The 21194-nt window shown below is 46.6% G+C and overlaps 1 protein-coding gene across 6 annotated transcripts in view; it reads right to left on the bottom strand.

Moving 5' to 3' along the window:
• Window positions 1–4243, bottom strand: part of DMC1 (DNA meiotic recombinase 1) — a 1265506-nt gene extending 1261263 nt beyond the window's left edge. The window contains exons 1-2 of one of the 6 annotated variants that reach the window (XM_078683618.1): window positions 4130–4243; window positions 256–316 (exon numbers count right to left, since the gene is read on the bottom strand). The gene's annotated coding sequence lies outside the window, so the exon portion shown is untranslated. Of the gene's footprint in view, window positions 1–255; window positions 317–2769; window positions 2825–3788; window positions 3967–4125 lie in introns of those variants that run through there. The other 5 variants (XM_078683629.1, XM_078683640.1, XM_078683613.1 and 2 more) reach the window with 5 other exon arrangements.
• Window positions 4244–21194: the final 16951 nt, after the last annotated feature.

Here is a 21194-nt window from a genome sequence, read left to right as displayed (position 1 = left end):
TCGCAGGTGTAAGACTCTAGGTGAGGCGCGCACTAGAATTCAATTGCGCACTTCACTAGAGTTCCGAGAAGAGACAGACCGAAGATTTCAAGCTCCCTTTTCCTATACTATATTTCCTCTTGTTCCTTGCGTCGCGTTTCCCAATACTCATCCGCTTAGTCGGAATTCTTCCCCTTCAATTTTTCCCCTTCTCCTTTTTGTCCCTAAAGAAAATACCAGCGTCTGAGAACAAAAGAAGAGCTACATTACGCTCACCTAAATCTTCAAGCATTTCTTGTCAGTTGTTGAGCGGCTTGGCACACCAGATTCGAAGAATCTGCAAAAAGAGACAGATAAGTGATATTAGAATTGTGTAAGGTTGAGAATAAATGAGCATTATGGAGAAGATTTGAAGGCAAAACGAGTAGAAGAATCCAAGTTAAAGGAAGTCCTGAGTTGTTTAAAAGGTTATGGAATAATGTATAAACTGGAGTAGAGAATCTTCACAGAACAATATTTACCTCAGTAGACATATTCGAACTGAAGAACCTAGTGAAGGAATATAGTGACACACACAAATCCAGAAAGGAAGTTTACAAGAAGAATACAAGTTAAAAGCTACTTAATTCTAAAAAGGGTAAGAATAGTGAGAAAGTCAAGAATAGTAGTGGTTCAATGAGAGAACATAAGAAGTTAATGAAGGTGTATTTACAGTTAACAGAATTAAGAAGAAGCTAGTTGAAAATAGAATAAGACGAAGAAGAGAAGCTGGGGCTCTGGGAAACTTAAGTAAGAAGTTAGAAAGAATACTGGTTAAGAATCATAGTTAAGAGTATGATGAATGCTTAATCTCTCTTTCTTTTGACATGTGTCAGGACTTCTAGGAAAACCACCTGTCAACCAGGGAGGCAAGAGAAGCTGAACGAACAATTCCCAAGCAGTCTCTTCTATTCTTTATTATTTTATCCACTTCCCCTCTCCCCCATGGGGTTCCTTTAGGGTCAAGTTATCTTAACGGACTCTGAGTATCCTTGAGGTGGGGTTGGGACCCAGCAACTACCTGTTCCTGTACAAGTCGTGGTAAGAGTTCACTAAAGTCTCCTAACACTTAGCGAAATCCCTTGGTATCACCGTTGACAAAAATCTTACCCTCAACGACCACATAAAGACCTCAGCTAAAGGAGCTCTTTTCACTCTCCGCCACCTGAAGAAAATAAAACCCCTCATCCCTCCCAAAGATTTCAAATGTTTCGTCAAATCCCTGGTACTCTAAAAAATTGACTATGGGAACGCTATCCTAGGCAGGAACCCCCAAAGTCCACCTTGCCCCACTCAGATCGGTGCTCCACCAAGCAGCCAGGCTTATCACTGGCTATAAACGTTTTGAACACATCTCCTCACCCCTGAAGGCTCTTAACTGGCTTCCAGCTGAATGTAGCTCCTCCTATAAGACAGCATTCATCACACTCAAAGCCTTACACCAGAATGCCCCGCTGTACCTCGTGAACAAACGTAATAAAGCGGGCTGCGCCAGAACGGTGAGGAGCACAAACTCCCTCCTCCTCATCCCCCCCTTATTCAAAAAGAAAACCACAAAATCTCGCGCCTTCTCTGGAAACGCACCGATCATCTGGAATGCCCTTCCAAAAGAATTGTGCTGCAACCCCTCCTACAGTGCCTTCAAAAAAGACCTGAAACTACACCTCCTAGGCACATACTGATGTCCTTAATCAGACCACTGACCTTCTCCGACCCCACCCTCCTCTACTTCATTCCCTCCCCTTCACCTATCTCCCCATCCTACTTCCACCTCCCCGGAAGCTTGTTCCCCCCACCTACCACTTTATACGTATATACAGGACCTGTTCTATGATTTGCGAGGCCCTGGGCCAAAAGTGAATGCCCGAGGCCCCTCTAATTTACTTAAGGGAATGCGTGAGGCCCCTCTAATTTACTTAAGTGACCCCTTGCAAGGAAACTATTCAGAGACACCGCGGGAGGCCCATTGTGCAGGATTTTACCGCCCACACAGTTTTAACTACCAGCCCACAAGCAATTCTCACACCTCCAGCCTGATAGGTGTAAGAATTGCTTGTGGGCTATGAGTTAACACTGTGGGGGCGCTAAAATCCTGTACAATGGGCCTCCCGCGGTGTCTCTGAATGGGTCTTCTTGCAATTGGGACAAGGAAGCGTCTCCCTCCACTAGGCCTCCAGACACCATCCCTGAGAGGCCCAAAGAGGGGACCCCTCCCATAGACCCTAATTGCAAGGAGACAGGGAACCAACAGGGCACACGATCGGTTCGGGCCCCATGCTGGTGGGCTGAGTGCAAGGCCCTGGGCAGCTGCCCACGCTGCCCATGCCTAGCGCCGGCCCTGCGTATATGTACCTGCTATTGTTATGTATATGTCTACTAGACCTCAATGAAACGTTTGTTGTTATCCTATCGTTTATGCTATGTTTTTTTTTTAACAATCCCCCCAATCTGTTGTTCACCTCGCCTATACTTTGACAAATTTCTACCTCGCCCACAGCTCAGCCCTGAAGCATGTTCCCCTCACCAGCCACTTTATATGCAAATTTATATGCTTTTGTAGTGACCATATTTATCAGACCTCTACGGAAATCTGTTTTTATTGTATTGTATATACTATGTTTTTGATCAACTCTTGGAATCTTGATAAGGCACCTGTGAAGCACTCTGATACCTCTGGGTCTAGCCAGTGCTATATAAAACCTGTAAAATAAAAATTAATAAATACCCAAAAGGAACCTCCGATCTACTAACCTCGAACTGGCCAAAACCCCTCGCTTTCCACAGAGCCAGAGCAGGCGAAAGAACCTTCTCACACATTGCAGCCATAACCTGGAAAGAGCTCCCGGCAGGCATCAGACTCCCCCCCCCACCCTGAACACCTTCAGGAAGGCCCTCAAGACCTGGCTTTTCGACTGAACAGAGCTGCACCCCCCCCCCCCCCCCCCACACACACACACACACACACACACATACCTAGGGCCTTGAGACTATCACGGGCGAGTAGCACGCTTAACAAACCCCTGATTGATTGATTCATTGTTTGAAGATCTAGAACTTTCCACTCTATTTCTGAGCTTCGGTTGCAGTCTAATGTGTGCTTGCTCTCAATGTAAACACACATTGTTTACATACAGTAGAGTAGCTGAACCTAGCATAGCATAATGCAAATTAATTTTAATATGACACATTTTCTGTAGCTTTAGTACTAGCATTGAAAGATAAATTACATTTACAAACGTTAAGCCCTTCGTTTAAACCCCATCATCTACTTTAATAATGCAGTGTCGCTCATTCAACACCAAAATGTCCCTCATTCAAACCCCAAATGTCTGGCATTTGTTTTCAAAATGTCTTTATTTAAACCCAAAAACGTTCCAGATATTCCATATCATTTAAAACCCAAAGTGTACAACGCTCGAACGACAGTATTCATCCTCAGCACCGCTCAAAGCTAAGTCGCCGTACCAAAACCTGTAACCCCCTCCCCTCCTTTAAATACCTCACACGATTAATATTTTAAAAGTCCATCGTTTAAACATGTTATATTTAACAATTATAAAATGAAAGAAAAAAGCTCAATAGACTATTGAACTACATTGCGTCGCTTGTATGGACGGGGTACCAGGAACTACAATTACATATAACAACATCATTTAAAGTGCTAAAAAGGAAGATATTTTGCCGGCAACAAACAGTAACACAAGTGAGGAACAACAGAGATATTAGGCATAAGCTCGAATAAATCTATTTTTTAAGAAGAAAAGCCTCGCCTGAGGAAATGCCGCACTCACAAAAGTTCCCGCCTTTACTCGAAAACGCTCGCGCACTGCTCGTCGTGTCTTGACGCACGTGCCACTCTCACGACTCCCGCTACTTAACGAGCTTGCGCAGTGTGGCGGCCATGTCATACCCAGGCAAGGTATCAGTATTTTCCTACTGCTGTTACGAGGTCAAGTACGCATTAATCTTCTCTACTCGAATTCCGAAAGCGAGGCACACTACCCTTTTGCGACCAAAAGCACGTGAACATATTGAAATGATTACATTTAAAAATAGACGATTTAGTGGGACAGAAAATGTCAAGGAATTAGACGTAAAACTTCTTACGCACTATACTGTTGTAGTGACAAAGAAGCAGAGACGAAAGGATGATTTCTGCTTCAGTTTTATTACTAACGAGCTTGTGACGGATCAGAAGGAAACTGACGAGCCACCGCAGTACAGCTGGAGTGACGTCACATAAATACTTGGGTAACATTCCAAATGAGGTGTGGAACATGCACCAATAGGAAGAGGCAAGGAAAAGAAAGACTAGAACTACAACAACTGTCTAGAAAAAAGTCCAACCAGCGAAAGCCTAGGTATGGGTATAAAAAGATACAAAACACCTTCTGCGGCGCGCGAAAATCTACCCATATGCATTTCTTTATTATTTATTGTGATTTTTTATTGTATGTCAGCTGGATGCCCAAGAGCCCTATAGTCCTCTGACTATTGCCCTAAATCTAATTTTCCCTCATCGTCTGTCGGAATCCTCCCATCCAGCCCCACGGCTCTTACCTGCACAAGCCACAGGTATTCAATGTCAATATTTGCCTAGTATGTCTAGTCAAGACCTGAATACTTGTGATTTGACTTTCTCCTTCCTTTGGATCTTTTACAAGTAATCAAGTATAAGTGCTAATCACTAGCATCTTGCAGATCTAGGTTTTCTTGTTCCTCTAACTCACTTACTTTCCTAATTGTCTATGGTCTCTTAACTCTTGTCAACAGTCTCTTTAATCTATTCTCAGTCTTTGGCCATACTTCTTCCTGTAGCACTAGTTCCCTCAAGGCAGGGCTGGTCCTAGGCCTTAGACTGAGGCCCCGGGCGAAAGGGAAGATGCGAGGCCCCCCTAATTGCATATTGCGTCAGAAGAAGTGACATCACAGAAAGCGACATCGCAGTACTATTGATCTTATTTGGCATCACTCAGCACCACCACAGCATCACTCAGCACCACCACAGCATCACTCAGCACCACCACATTATCACTCAGCACCACCACAGCACCACTCAGCACCACCACAGCACCACTCAGCACCACTCAGCACCACCACAGCACCACTCAGCACCACCACAGCATCACTCAGCACCACCACAGCACCACCCAGCACCACCACAACATCACTCAGCGCCACCCCAGCATCACTCAGCACCACCACAGCACCACCACATTATCACTCAGCACCACCACATTATCACTCAGCACCACCACAGCACCACTCAACACCACCACAGCACCACTCAACACCACCACAGCACCACTCAACACCACCACAGCATCACTCAGCACCACCACAGCATCACTCAGCACCACCACAGCACCACTCAGCACCACCACAGCACCACTCAGCACCACCACAGCATCACTCAGCGCCACCCCAGCATCACTCAGCACCACCACAGCACCACCACATTATCACTCAGCACCACCACATTATCACTCAGCACCACCACAGCACCACTCAGCATGACCACAGCATCACTCAGCACCACCACATTATCACTCAGCACCACCACATTATCACTCAGCACCACCACAGCACCACTCAGCACCACCACAGCATCACTCAGCCCCACCACAGCATCACTCAGCACCACCACAGCACCACTCAGCACCACCACAGCATCACTCAGCACCACCACAGCACCACTCAGCACCACCACAGCATCACTCAGCGCCATCCCAGCATCACTCTGCACCACCACAGCACCACCACAGCATCACTCAGCACCACCACAGCATCACTCAGCACCACCACAGCATCACTCAGCAGCACCACTCAGCACCACCACAGCATCACTCAGCGCCACCCCAGCATCACTCAGCACCACCACAGCACCACCACATTATCACTCAGCACCACCACATTATCACTCAGCACCACCACAGCACCACTCAGCATGACCACAGCATCACTCAGCACCACCACATTATCACTCAGCACCACCACATTATCACTCAGCACCACCACAGCACCACTCAGCACCACCACAGCATCACTCAGCCCCACCACAGCATCACTCAGCACCACCACAGCACCACTCAGCACCACCACAGCATCACTCAGCACCACCACAGCACCACCACAGCACCACTCAGCACCACCACAGCATCACTCAGCGCCATCCCAGCATCACTCTGCACCACCACAGCACCACCACAGCATCACTCAGCACCACCACAGCATCACTCAGCACCACCACAGCATCACTCAGCAGCACCACTCAGCACCACCGCAGCATCACTCAGCACCACCACAGCACCACCACATTATCACTCAGCACCACCACATTATCACTCAGCACCACCACAGCACCACTCAGCATGACCACAGCACCACCACATTATCACTCAGCACCACCACATTATCACTCAGCACCACCACATTATCACTCAGCACCACCACAGCACCACTCAGCACCACCACAGCATCACTCAGCCCCACCACAGCATCACTCAGCACCACCACAGCACCACTCAGCATCACTCAGCACCACCACAGCACCACTCAGCACCACCACAGCATCACTCAGCGCCATCCCAGCATCACTCTGCACCACCACAGCACCACCACAGCATCACTCAGCACCACCAGAGCATCACTCAGCACCACCACAGCACCACTCAGCACCACCGCAGCATCACTCAGCACCACCACAGCACCACTCAGCACCACCACAGCACCACTCACCACCACCACAGCATCACTCAGCGCCTCCACAGCATCACGTGGTTTCCACTGCAACTGATTTTGCTTCACTTACTTTTTCACGTCTCTGCTTCCTGCCTAATAGCCACCGATTGCTACAATGCCCACATTACAAAGATGATAACAATTTTGTAGTCCAGGACAGGCTCATTGGAGGCATACATTGCCACCTTCACTGACTTACCGAATGTATCACCAATATATGAATGAGTCCTGCTTAAAACGTACACTCTTTCTGCGCTTTCTGAAACAGACATCGAAGGCTACAAGGCCCAGGTGAAGGGGGCCCCCACACATGACCTTGCAGCTCGATCCAGTGCTATGAGGTCCCTGGGCCTTCAAACCGTAACAAGGCACTTCCCAAGACACTGCCGAGAGCTCATCAGAGTGCAAAAAAAAAAAAAACCTCAGCTGAAGGGCTGTGCTTCAATTGTAGCTGTACCTAGCTTAGATGGCAACGAGAACAGTAAATATATTTTCGTTTTGTATGTAATACTGCCCCCTTGTGTCAGATCAGTACAAGTCAAATATTCCTTCTGCATACATGAATTGCGTTTAATTTATCGAGCTAGGAGTAATGTTATTACTAAACTTTAGCTGTTCAATTAAGATACGAGACACTGCCCTACCAAGATTCGAAGTATAACAAAAGCCAGTTAATCTGGCTGCTCCCTCCTCCCCTCACCCACCTCCTCTTACCTGTGTCCGGCTGGTGCTCGAAAGAAACAAAGGGGCCTCTGTTGCCTGGATACAAAATGCACAACAGAGCCTAGAATGGCCGGTACTTAACCGAGGCGCTGTCCCGCCCCTGACATTGTGAGCCAACATAATTGCTGGCCCAGCTGTTGTGCCGCCCCCCCCCATTCTCTTTGCACTTTTCCCCACCTGTAATGTGATCAGGTGAGGCAGGGGCCCCTGTAGTGAGCTGTGAAAGTGTGACCTTTCACAGTTGCGTGAGGCCCCCTGTGTTTTGCTGAGCGCGAGGCCCTGGGCGGCTGCCCACACTGCCCATGCCTAGCGCCGGCCCGGCCTCAAGGTACTTGTGATTTCTGACTCAGTGGAAGATGATTTATTTTTGAATGGAGAACTTCCTCTGTCGATTCCACTGTCTATTCCTGAGATACTTGCCATGGGCAGGTTAGTCTTTTTTGCCACAAGTGCTTGCTTTCTCTACAGATGAGTAGGCTTGCGTGTCAGGTACGATTGAGGAATCAGTACTGCTGTTCTGCCCTTGAGGTGGTTGATGCTATGTTATGGAGAGCTGAGAAGACTCAGAGTGTCCCTCTTCCTCTTCAGATGCATCGGAAACTCCAACCCTGGACAGACTCAAGTAGTTAGTAGATGTTGGCTCCACTTCTTTCTCTGCTCATCTCACCCTCTTGGCCTAAGAATGAAGTATCCAATTCGGCAATCCAGCACACTTTATGGTAGTGTTAGTGACCTGAGTTTGCTTGGTACTGGCCTCTCCAGCATTCTTCCAGACACGACTTGTGGACTTGTTTCTTTACATGAACCCAGAAATTGGGCTCAAGTCATGGCACTGGGCTCTTTGCACAGATGGATTGACAACGTTGACCTGATGAGAGCTAGAATGCACCACATCAGCCATTCCCTTACAGTACTCGATAACCAGGTTATCTGTGATATTCACAGGAGCAGCAGCCAAGACAGAAGGTATTCTCATGGTTCTCTAAATCAGCACCTCTTGCATGGCGTGCTTTGAAAGTACCCTGGGGAGGGCCTTGGGCCATTCGAGGGATATTGAGACACAGGCCTTGACCACTTTTGCTTTGATCATCCCGTTTACCCTCCATACCACATCTGATGCTTCTGGTCTGTAACTGCAATTAAATCTTTGGTCAACTCCCAGCAATGTGCATAACAATTGCATTATTTCGTTTTTAAAGTAATCCACTTGATCTGATTCAAGGTGAACTGGCATTCAGAACATAGAATCAATTCCTGCAGTAGTAGTTTGGCAACCATCAAACTGTCACATCTCCTGGTGGGATATGCCTCAACCCAGCAGGCGAACATGCATATAATGACTATTATGTACCTCAATTGATTACATTGATGCAATTCCAAGAAGTCCATCTGAAGATGGTTAAAGGTGCCATCTGGCTTTCCTATGTGACTCAGTCTCCACAACCTTTTTGCCCACATTCTTTTTCTGTCATTAAACACTGACACAGATTTTCGGTCATTACGCATTTTACCAATGCAGTCTAAAGGTCATGAACATCCCATCTCGTCCCACATGTATTGGGCCATGTGTCTCACCATGGCAGGTAACACAGAGTCAGGCAAAACAGGTTTCCCATCACTAGATAATCAGATGTCACTAGCATCCTTTCTACATCCTGCCCTTTCCCACTTTGCCTTTTCAATCTCCGGGGGTTCATGTTGTAGTTCCTTCAACTCGTTAAAGGTGGTTTGCACCGTGTTCAGGAGCATGTTAGAAGTACAAGTTACTTACCTTTGGTAACGATGTATCTGGTAGAGACTATTCTAGCCGCAGAATCCTTACGTGGAATTATCCCCAGGCGTATGACTGGATCCGGAAAAATTTTCTTTGCCACACCATCTCTGCGGACCGGTGTGGGGGGGGGGGGGGATACCACAAGAATCCGCCCGCGGGCGTGACGTTAGCTAGGTCACATAAGCCCCAACCCAGCGTGCGGACGTCAGTTTTCTTCTGAGAACTTTTCCCGTGCCACACGTGGAGCCAGCACAAACAAAAAAACTGTGAGAATATAGGAGCAGTGTGCTAAAATAATCAGATAAACAGAAAGGAAAAAGCAAATGGTGAGGAACAGCACCATTCTGGAGAGTGCCAGACAATTCTGCACCTAATAATCATAGAAGGGAGAAGCAGAGCACAGCTACTGCGAAGCAACCCCGTAAGAAAATACAACATCCTCCCTGAGGGTAGAAAAGTATGTGAAAAATTTCACAGCAGACGAAAAGGCCTGCAATCACAGTCCATAAACAGTGAAGGACAACAAGGTCAGAACAGAAGAGTAACAACAATTACCCCCAGACAACCCCAGCAAGGGGAGGCGCACCCCCTGCAAGAACCAAGGGCCGAGGCACAGCCAAGTGACCCCAAGCCAGAGGACTACAGAGGAGTCAAAAATGTCAAACAATGAAAAAGAAGAAGAGCATGAGTAGGCCCCACAATGGAAGACCAGGGTGCAGGGACGCAGGAGTACCCAGGAACCCACCAACCAATCACCAGAAAAGAAGGAGTGGATCAAACAAACAGAACAAAGCATCACACTAGGGAGGAAGTGAAAGAGGACACTCGCAGAAAGCAAAACTACCCGGAGGCAGGCGAGTGCAGAAGACCAAGCTGAGGGTCCTCGCAGACCGGGGAGGAAGGGCGGGTCGTGAAGGAATCTGCGGCTAGAATCATCTCTACCAGATACATGGTTACCGAAGGTAAGTAACTCGTACATCTGATAGAAACTGCTAGCCACAAATTCCTTAACATAGAATAGATACCCTAGCCATACCCAGAAAGGAGGAGGGCCTGCAAGAGAGCCTCCCAGGAAGAAACACAGGGCCCCAAGCAGGGGATGTGTATGGGGACAAGAAGGGCAGCCCAGCCCCTTCCAAGCAGAAGGAAGCAAGGACGAGGCGAAGGGAAGCCAGGACACCACAAGCCCAGCCAAGGTACCAGGAACATCCGCCAGAAAGCCCCGGAGGGACAGACAACGGCAGAGAAGCACCGAGGAAGAAAGAATCACCCCAAGGCTCCAAGGAGAAGAGGTAGAATGGAGGCAAGGCCCCCCACCGGAAAACACACACCGTGGAACCGGCCACAGCCTTGAGTCAGCGGACAAGGCAGAAACGGCTCCACAGGCAAGAAGGCAGGCGTGAGAAGAAAGACATAGTCTTGCAAGGCTCCAACAGAACAAGAGGCAGGCGCACAAGGGCCCCACGCCAGGCCCCCCATCTGTGGACCAGAAAGAGCAGGCAGGCGCAGCCAGCAGCTGGCAAATACCATGAAACCAAGCGCCCAGACCAAGTCGAGAGCAAGATGAAGGCTAAAGCCAAGGAAATCCAGAACAACCCCCAAAGGGAGACCATTTCGGACGTAAACGGACCCTCGAAGAAGTGGGACCAACCAGAAAGAAGAGGAGAAATATATCGGACGGGCCAAAGCCGTCAACCAGAACACAGGAAAATACCAGGACTCCTAACCCCCCTGGAACACCAGACAGAGGGCCAGGCCGAAACGCCAGACAAAAAAGGGTGTAACCACCACAACACAATGCCGCAAACGGCAAGCCAAAGCTGATCCAGCGATGAAGCAGAAATTGGGAATGACAGAACCTGGAGCAGCGCAAGCCACAACAAGATCAAAGAAACCACACCAGCAGTATACAGCGACGCCAAGAAAGGCGAGGAACCCGCAATAGGAATCCACACCCTCTCAGCGTAGCACAGAGCTATACAATAGCTACAAGTACCCCACTTGGGGGATGACACGTCCCAAAAGAAACATGGGAACCACTCTTAGGGAAAAAATCCCGCATCAGAGAACAAGAACATAAGACCTGCAGTAGGAACCACAGACAGCTTAGCAATTAGCCAGAAAATACACACTTGCCAAAATGGCTGAACCAGCAGCCAACCGAAGAGAGAGGCCAACCAAGGGACCCCGAAGGCACATCAAGCCACACAGAACGTACAACCGGGCCACTCAAAACACCTGATTCCAGGAAGCAAGTGGGATAACGCCTCCCATCAAGCATGGAGAATAAACGCGGCCAGCTCTCGACCATCCAACACATGGTCTTGTAGATCAGAGAGGACCCCTTTCATGGGAGACATGAGAAAGAAGGGACTCCACAGATTCCCACAGGCTAGAAGTAGCCCTGGCCAACACACGAAGACTGTTGAGCACCTGCAAAGCAGCACTGGAGTAAGCAAAGATGTTACGCCCCCATGAATCCAACCACCGGGCCTCCAGAGACGGAGGAAACAACACCACAGACAAGGATGGAAAAAGCAGTCGGCAGAAGAGAGCCCTGAGTAGAAGGGTGGAAAGAAAGGTAGACTGGGTCGTGCGGAGCAGGAAAGTGGCGATGCAGGAGCGGCTGAGGCACCGGATCACCCGTGGCAGGACGCCCCCAAAAGAGAGTTATGGGGCGACGCTTAGAAAGGAAGGAACAGCTCCCGTCCACCAGAGCCCTGGTGGAGAACTTAAAAGAGGTTATCCGTGGGGAAAGGGGTGACTGGGTGACCCATTCGCAAAATGCCAGCGGCCGAGGAAATAGCTCGAACAAAGGCAACATTGGCCTTCGTAGGGCGCAGCGGGGTAGACAGCAAGTCCTCTGTGGGCGACAGCTGCAAACCGAGCTGTCCGTTCCCAAGTCTAGATAGATAGAGGGGGAAGCAGCCAGCCCCTTAATGGTGGGGGGTCCAAGGTCGAGTGGGGGACCTGAGGGACCCCCGGGGAAGGCGGAGAAGCTGGTGGAGGAGCCAAACGTGAGCTGTGGAAAAGAGAGTCCGAGGATTGAGGCTGCAGGAACGGCAAGGAGCCTTCCCCGGAAGACGCCGGTGAAAAAGCAATGATGCGGCATCCTGTCTCCGGATAGGAAGAGACCAGGAGATTACAACCTTCCGGAGAGGAAGGAACCTCCGGAGATGAATCAAGGACCTGACGCCCGCATGGTGCCTTGGAGTCGGAGTGGAAAGCAGCGGCGCCGAGTAGACCTCCACCACCACGTGATCCCTAGGAGAATGGGGCGGGGTCGGAACTGGTTTGGCTAAAGCGCCAGCTCGACCGCACACAGGGCAGCTGCCAGCGTAGACGGCCAAGAGGGACTCGGGAAAGCACCCCTGGCCCGGGCCTCCACCCACGGCACCTCGGTGCCAAAACATCGCAGGCTCGGCCCTTGGCGAGGCAGCCACCCGCACAGAGGGCCGAGGGGGACTCAAGTACAAGCCCTGAGTCCCGGTGATCTTCTGCGATGCCACAGGGAGCCCCAAAGGGATTTGCGGCGAGGCAAGGACGCTGTGGGTGGAAGGGGGGAGCCCCGCAGGACCGCGCCCCGACGACACCACTCTCCTACAACCTGAAGCCGAGCCCGTCGGCGCCGGGGACGAAGCCGCCGACATCGCCACAGAAGGCCCTGCGCGAGGCAAGGGATCCACAGGCATCTCAGGAGGAGGAGGGGCCAAAGAAGCCTGCAGAGCCGCAGCGAAGGCTTCCATCTGGGCCCTAGTGGCGCCGGGAAACGGCGGGTAGGGTGGTGACTGGTGGGGGCGCGCGTCCAGAAGGGAACCCGCGCCGAACGAGGACAAGGTCTCGGAGACAAGCTGCAGGACCTACCAGCTGGCGAGCGACGATCTTGGGGCCATGGCGCAGGGCGATGCCGCAGACGGAATCGGCGGTTCCTTGCTTCTGAGGTAGGGGACGGACGCTGGGATGACACCGACCTGGACAAGCAGGCCGACAGCAACTTCATCCGGCGCTCCCGCAGGGACTTCAGTTGGAGGTGCTGACAAGCTTCACACTCCGTAGAGTCATGGTGCTCACCCTAACACCACATGCAGATAGGGTGAGGGTCCCTTTGCCGACATCTGGCGTGCACAATCCGTACACGTCTTGAAGCCTGAAGGCATTCTCACACTGTTCCTAAACACAAGGCGTGAAAAGGAGGCTTGAAAACAGGCCAGGACACAATCCGGATCCGCGTTGCATGGGGAAAAAGGAAAACTGATGTCAGCGCACTGGGGTCGGGCTTATGTGACCTTCCTGACGTTACGATGTCAGGGCGGAGTGACGTGGTAACGCTCCCCCGGCGCGCAGAGATGCTGTGGCAAAGAAAATGTTTCCGGATCCAGTCTTACACCTGGGGATAATTCTACATTAAGGAATCTGCGGCTAGTAGTCTCTATCAGATATCTCTCACTCAGCAGGGCATCATTGGTTCAGATGGAATGTGCTGAGTTCAAGAGAGTAGAAGGGAGCAATCTCATCCGCATAGCGGCTGCCTCTTGTAACAAAGTCCTCACACTCAGTGCAGCACATTTCACCACTGCTATTTCTTTGAGCAGCTGTAGAGCAGTCAACAGGTTCAGGGACTACAGACTATTCTTGATAGGTGACCAAGCTGAAGTTAGGAACCCTCTCTGCAACCACAGTTGACCAAAGTTGTGCCCCACACCAAAGCCATACTGGCTGTCAGTATAACTGGTGACTCAAGACGAAGCATCAGGGGCATTCATAAGACACTTAGAACCACCAGACAGTCCTTCCCTCAGTTGTAGTTTGGCTTTAAGGGAACGTGGATGTATGGACATATTGAAATGAGTATGATATTCGGTCCCTCGGATAAGCCCAGCAAAGCAAAGTGTCTTATGAATGCCCCTGGTGCTTCATTTTACCATTAGTGAGCCCACACTCATTTTGGAAGTTGTAGTGTGCTCGTTTGGTTTCGAAAAATTGTGTACACCGGGATTTGTTCTTTCATGTTGGTTTTTTGATTACTGTATTTGTGTTTTGTTTATACCAAAGTCTATTTACATTTTGTTTTACACTTTATAGCATAAATTGCACAGAAGTCTTTGAAAATGTATGCTGTGTTCTCTGAATTGCTGTTACTTGTTTGACAGAAACCCATACAGTGATTAAATTAACTGTTCTAATTCATATCTATCAAAAATAAAAAGAATGAGATATAATCACGTTGAATAAGATTCATGATCAGTAGAAGTTTAAGTTGTATCTGTACTGACCTTTTCTCGTTGCTGTTTGTTCAATTTAAACTCAGCATCATACGCCCGAGTCTCCAACTCTACTCCACCTGGTGTGCAATACATCATGCAATTAAGATTACAGAGAAGGTCTATTCCCAACACATTCACTGGACTGGAATCACATATGACGAGTTGGTGACAATCACTGATGGTCCTTATTTTTACTGGGACGGGCGCCTAAACCTGATTGGTATGCTGCTGATTTATCATGTTAACATCTTGGATCTTGTTTCCAGAGAAGCGTGGGTTCGTGACCTCAACCTTTCTAACAGTTGAATAGGTGGCTCCAGTGTCTATTAGGAAGGGTAAAGGATGTCCATTAACGTCTCCCTCTACATAAGGGCCACTCTTGGTCCACTTCCAGGACTTTGCCAAGTATACACTCCTCTTCCCTCAGGCACCATCATTGGGCCTGTTCAGATCCCACTGAGCTCTCATACATAATGGGAACTACATGAATTGGTTCTGCTGGGCTCTGAAACTAAGTTGGAAGTGAGGGTTCCCGCTTTGCACTTGTATGGGTGCTAGGGGTTTCAGCTGTGGCCACCCACCAACCATTGGGCAGCCACAGCCTTGGCAATCACTGATGACACCTGATTGTGATTACGGGAAATGAGGGTACTTTAAATACCACTTACTTGCCTCCTTACATTTCCATCCCAGGTGAGCAGGGGAGGGGTAGGTTCTGGCGCTCTACGCTCAGGACCACATGATTACAACTACCAACCTAAACTTTCAGCAGGTATTATCTCTCTCCTTATCTCCGGAGGGCTTTTCTCTTTCTAATGCGGATATTTATTCGCAATGTTTAACAGTTCTTTAGCAGCTGTCACCTAAAGGGAGTTACAGATTGATCTAAAGGGTAAGATCCCTACTCTCATCTGTGTAGATTTCACTACCTCATTTCTATTTGCGTAATTTTTTGTACGTCCAAAATATGTTATTTGTATTTTTTACACGTGTTCACCTGCCCGGCCTTCTGTATGTATGAACAGTTTCACTTTACAGTGACTTTTTAGCGCTGTTAAAAGCATGAGTGTGTCTACCATGAGGCGATGCGAGGGGGGGTGTGAGTGTGAGTGTGTGTGTGTGTGTGTATATATATATATATATATATATATATATATATATATATATATATATATATCGAACTTCTCCTTCAAACGAAAAAGAACAGAGGCCACAAGGAAGATGCAGGTTAGACACCGTTTAATTTCAAGAGTCCCAGCTCAGGCGGATGCATTTCGGCGGTATTGCCTTCTTCAGCGCCGTCAGCTGTTAAGGTCCGCTCTAATGTTCTCGGTCTGATTTAAATAATTGCCGGCACTTGTATCCCTCCTTCCTTCACAGTCTGTGCACCAATCAGAGCCCGCTTGTGTCGATAGCGAACTCCATTTCCCAGAATGCCGCATCATGGTGTCCCGGGCTGGTGGTGTAGAAGGATGGGCTCGATTTCTGTAGTGCAGGCTCCAGGCGAGTCGAGTGGATCACGGAGCCATCAAAACAAGCAGTGACCCTGCCGCATCTCCTTGCATGCTGCAGCAGCCCGATGCGTTTGGGGAAAACATGAGAAAGGGCTGTCAAATGCGAGACAGATCACCCTGTTAAGGTAAAATACCTAGTTCAACTCACTATCCCCTAACGGTCAAGGCGGAGCCCGAAGATACCAGTCCCCTGGTTGATGAATGTGCTGCAAGCAGCGGTGTGCCAGTTTGGCCTCTGGTTCACTTGCGCTGCAGGGCCATCTGGACTGAGCTGCTGGCAAGCTCAGAAAATGTAGCGAACTTCTCCTTCAAACGAAAAAGAACAGAGGCCACAAGGAAGATGCAGGTTAGACACCGTTTAATTTCAAGAGTCCCAGCTCAGGCGGATGCATTTCGGCGGTATTGCCTTCTTCAGCGCCGTCAGCTGTTAAGGTCCGCTCTAATGTTCTCGGTCTGGTATATATATATACTCTTAGGAAAACAACGGTGGTCACACTCTGTTTTTTGCCATCATGTTTACACCAAAAAAGCATCCTTTTCTTTTAGTGGTTCTCAAACGTATAACTGTAGTCAAATGTGTTTCCTAACCAGTACATTTCAATGCATTTCACTTGACAGTACAAAGCGGTCCAGTATTTCAAGTTTGTAACATTACTGTCAAATGTGATTGGCTGAGAGCAGACTCTGCCTTCTCCCCTCACACCTGACCACCACCCCATAGCCTGTCCGTCTTTCAGACATTACAGGAGGATTGCAGAAACGTCTGATTTTCTTTGGGCAGGTGTACGTGCAAGGCAGTTAAACATTTATTTTTATTCCGATAATATATTGTTGAAAGTATAAATTTTTAAATGTAAAGAAAAAGTGCAACCTTTTACTCTTGGTAGAAATTTATTTTTGTGGTTTAGTTGTCAAATAAGGAACCACAAGATTTTGTTAAATGCCATTTATCTGAAGTGGATTGCAGACGTTCTTCATCGCTGTCTTAGGAAACGACTGCTGCTTCTAGAACATTGCCCAGCACCCTGGGTGATATACAATTAGACTCAGTGCAGTCCAGGAAAACCAGACTGGAAAATGTTTTGCCCTTAACACTCTACCTCGCCTTACTCAAGCCTGGTTTACCAGGGAACTGTCCATTACATCCTTTAATTAATCAAAGAGCATGAAGAGAGGTAGCTGGCTTTCACGACCTTTCATCAATGGGATAGCCTTCCCAAAACATCAAGTACTAAGTTTTCTCAGAGCATTCGGGAATCACAAATATCTTTAATAATACATTCTTTATTTGCTTCTGCTATAAGAGGTTTAGACGGAGTCTTAGTTTCATACATCTTAGCAAAAAAAGTTGGTTAAAGGCAAATAAAGACCTGAAAGGAGAGTTTTCACTGGACAACGTCTGTGCTTGTGTACTCAAGGAGTTGACAGCCATGATTGAATCTCGCACTTTGTAAATTCCCTTGATTTGCTGAAGTGAATGTGGATGCTCTTCTTCGCTCTCCTAAATAGGACCTGCTACTCATTGAACACTGCTCAGAAATCAAGGTGATCTACAACTAGATTCAGTGCAGTCAAAGAAAAGAGTACTGGAAAAATCCTGTTTTCAGAGGACAAAATCTGAATACAGATAACAAAAACCGTTGAAGGCAGGCAATGAACAGGCAAGGCAAAAGGAAGTATAAATGGATCAAAAGAACAGCTCAAACAGTTCCAGAGCGCACACCAAATATCATAGTGAGGTGCTGAAAATCAGTTTGAGTCTTCTTTGACCCTGAATTACCTTTAGGCCATCTTGGATTGAGAGGTTAACTGAAAAACAGATAAGGTAGCAAAAAACAAAATCCAAAGTAAACTATGCACTGGAACAATACCCAGTGAAAGGGAAGGATCCAGATTCAACACTGGAAATCGAACTCCGGCAGAGGTATCCAAAATGTAGTAGTCAGAACACTGTGTAGGCCTCGATAGTCGCAATGGTGGTTACAGGAATTGCTGACAATTCTCAAGAGCAAAAACGATGCACCTGTCTGACCGCGGTTTCAATAACAGGTAAGTGAGAAGCAGACACTGGTACTAAGTCACAGCGATTCCCCAGTAATGCAGTACAAATTATGGTGTGTAAAATGGTGAGCTCAACCAGATTTACTCTTTTGATCAAAACTGTGAGATCCTGGGCAGTTTACTTTGCCAGTCAGTGATACACTTTCCTAAAATGTTGAATGTTGAGTAGCCATCTAGTTACGACAAGACTTTAGTAGTGCAGGCACATCACCTAATTTGTAAGGGTAAAGAGAGGTGGGGCTTTCACAGGGCTATAAATCGGCTCCCTAAGGTGTTACCGCAGGATAGGGACCACCACCTCAGGGTAATCTCTGGACTTAATAATTGACAATATGCTGCTGGTACATCACATATTTAACAACAATAGTCACTACATCAAAGTTGGGTACATCGAGAGTCTTAACATTGAGGGTTAGTTTTGAGTATTTTTCTTTCCATGACTTTATTTCAGAGGTAAGTTATTTTTAAATGGTGTTAAATTACTTAATTTCAACTGTGTATATACATATATATATATATATATATATATATACACATACATACACACACGTGAACACCCATAATATATATATATATATATATGCGTTTACTCCGTCACCACTTCAAATTCTTTTCACACGAACGAACGGAGCATGGACCACAGCGTTTGTGCAGCAATACAATACTTTATTGCTCTAAGACCTCTACAGCCATGACGCGTTTCAGCCCGTCACGGGCCTTGATCACATGGCACGCTCTGTCAGGTGAGCAGTTCTTTTATACCGTTTTTTTCCATCTTTTTTTCTTTAACTCAACCAGTGTTTATTTAAAGTGACAAGCGCTTAAGTTTAAAACCATAGAAACAGAAGAAACATTCAACAGGATTTAGGGGAATTTTGGCAAAACAGTTCATTTTTAAAGTGTAGATGTTCAGGTAAAATACCATAACTAAATTGATTTTGCTTACAATTCCCCACAATTGATCAAGAGTTGTCTCAAACAATTTCATTCCACCTGTATTGCCCCTTTGCTAAAAATCTTTAAAATTGATTATTAAAATGCCCAGTTCTTGTATTACATAAAACCATTGATGTATAACACATATATATACACAAATACATATAACATTTTCTGGTTAAGTCACTTAAAATTCTACCTAGTAAAGTTTATGATAGCAAATATAAAGTATTTTTTTTCCAAACAATAATTAAATATTAGGGTACATAATTTCACATTTTGAAGTTTATATAGGAGTAAAAAGGAGTTTAGGGCTCAGGGATGGAACGTTTATGGGGTAGTAAGGAGTTGGTAGGGTGCAGGGAAGTTTTAGGGTTCAGGGATGGGTAGGGTACTAAGTAGTAAGTAGGTTTTAGGTCTCAAGAATGTGTAGTGTATTTGGCTAGAAAGGAGATTTTAATATTCACGGATGAGTAGTATATAGGGGTAGTATGGAGTTTTTAGTGCTCAGGGATGGGTAGTTGATAGGGGTTGTAAGGCATTTTTAAGGCACAGGGATGGGACGCATTTGGAGGTAGTAATGAGTTTTTAGGGCTGATGGATGGGTAGTAATTGTACGTTAATTGCAAAAATGTATTTAAAAGGAAATTACATTGAAGAAAATATATTTTTTGAAATTATGGATTAATAAATAAATACACACGCACACACGTGTGTGCATGCATATATATAAATATATGTCAAAGCAATACACTTTCAAGCTAAGAGTGCTGCATCAATTATGCAGCAATGGAAGAAGGGAACTCTGGATAGTTCCCAACTTTTAGGCAGAAAGCAGCTCTTTTATATGGAGCACTCTACAACACATAACACACCAATTGATAGAGGGTCTCAGGGAAACTTTTAAAGACCAGCATGGACAAAAATCCCCAGTTCAATACTGTATACACAAAAATAGATGAAGAAATGAAGAAGCATGCCACCTTTGTAAGTGATGGGATTCCGTCCTCTTAAATAGGACTTTTTCAGGTTCTAACACTAGATTCATGTAAGTATTTTGTTGTGCCCTTGCACTACTTTTTGTGGGATCATTGCAGACCCGCGGACTATTTTTGTGTATACAGCACTCTACAACACGCCAACACTTTAAAAGTACTCGCCTCAAATGTCTGTTTTTCTAGCACAGTTTTTAAGAATTAGATTAGCATGGTGCCATCCAGACTGAGCTAGAAAAGTGACAACGTCCTTTGGCATTTTTACTGCAATGTCTTTAGGCAAAGGATTAGCTAGTGCCATCCATGCGGAGCTGAAAAATGATAAAAGCTGTTTACCACTCCAGGCACAGTATTCCAGCTTTGGATTGGTAAAATACCATCCAAACCAACCTAGAATGAATAAAAGCAGTCCCTGACACGTGTTTTGCTTTTATTAGAGCTCATCAGAGAGAAATAGCTTTGTCCAGACACAAGGGAGCACCCAGTATAAAGCAAAACAATACCTTTTCAGACTTTTCAAATACCGAGCACAAAAAATGGTGAACAATTTATGGCTTCTTTTTGCAACCAGTAGGATAGTACTTTTGTCCCATAGTGCCTTCGTTCTCTATTTTTAGTCCAGTGGGGTTGTGCTACTTTTTATTAACTCCCCGCTTAACAGTTCGATTCTTTCACTTTTTTAAAGATATCTTCAGACTTCTTTGCTTTTTCATTTTTAAACAGATGCATGTGAGAGATTTATTGTACCTCATATTGACTTCTGTTTTACTGAATCGTAATTACCTTTTATACATGTTCGTTCCTAGTGTTCTAAACCTTGTATACATTTGTAAATTTGTAGTTTCTTGCAAATGTTTTGAAAATGTTTATATTTAAATCATATGGTATGGTTGTGATGTTGTTGGGCTTAATTAAGCAAAATAAGAAAATAATGTATTATTTATTTTACTTGTTTTTCTTTAGTGCTCACAAATGTTCACTCTACATGGCGCCAGAATGGCACCTGCTCCAGTACTAAAAATGATCATTGTCCCTCACAACATACAGGTCATAAGATAGTCCCTGAAACCTAGTTAGTGAGATTCATTGCAGAGTTCAGCTAGGAGGCTATTTCAGAACTTCATTCTGTATGTTTAAACTTGTATGGTAGGATTGTTAAGAAATTGAT

Source organism: Lissotriton helveticus, chromosome 1_1 (assembly GCF_964261635.1).
Source record: "Lissotriton helveticus chromosome 1_1, aLisHel1.1, whole genome shotgun sequence".
In the NCBI taxonomy this organism is placed as follows: Eukaryota; Metazoa; Chordata; class Amphibia; order Caudata; family Salamandridae; genus Lissotriton; species Lissotriton helveticus.
This window is presented reverse-complemented; position numbering and strand designations above follow the sequence as displayed.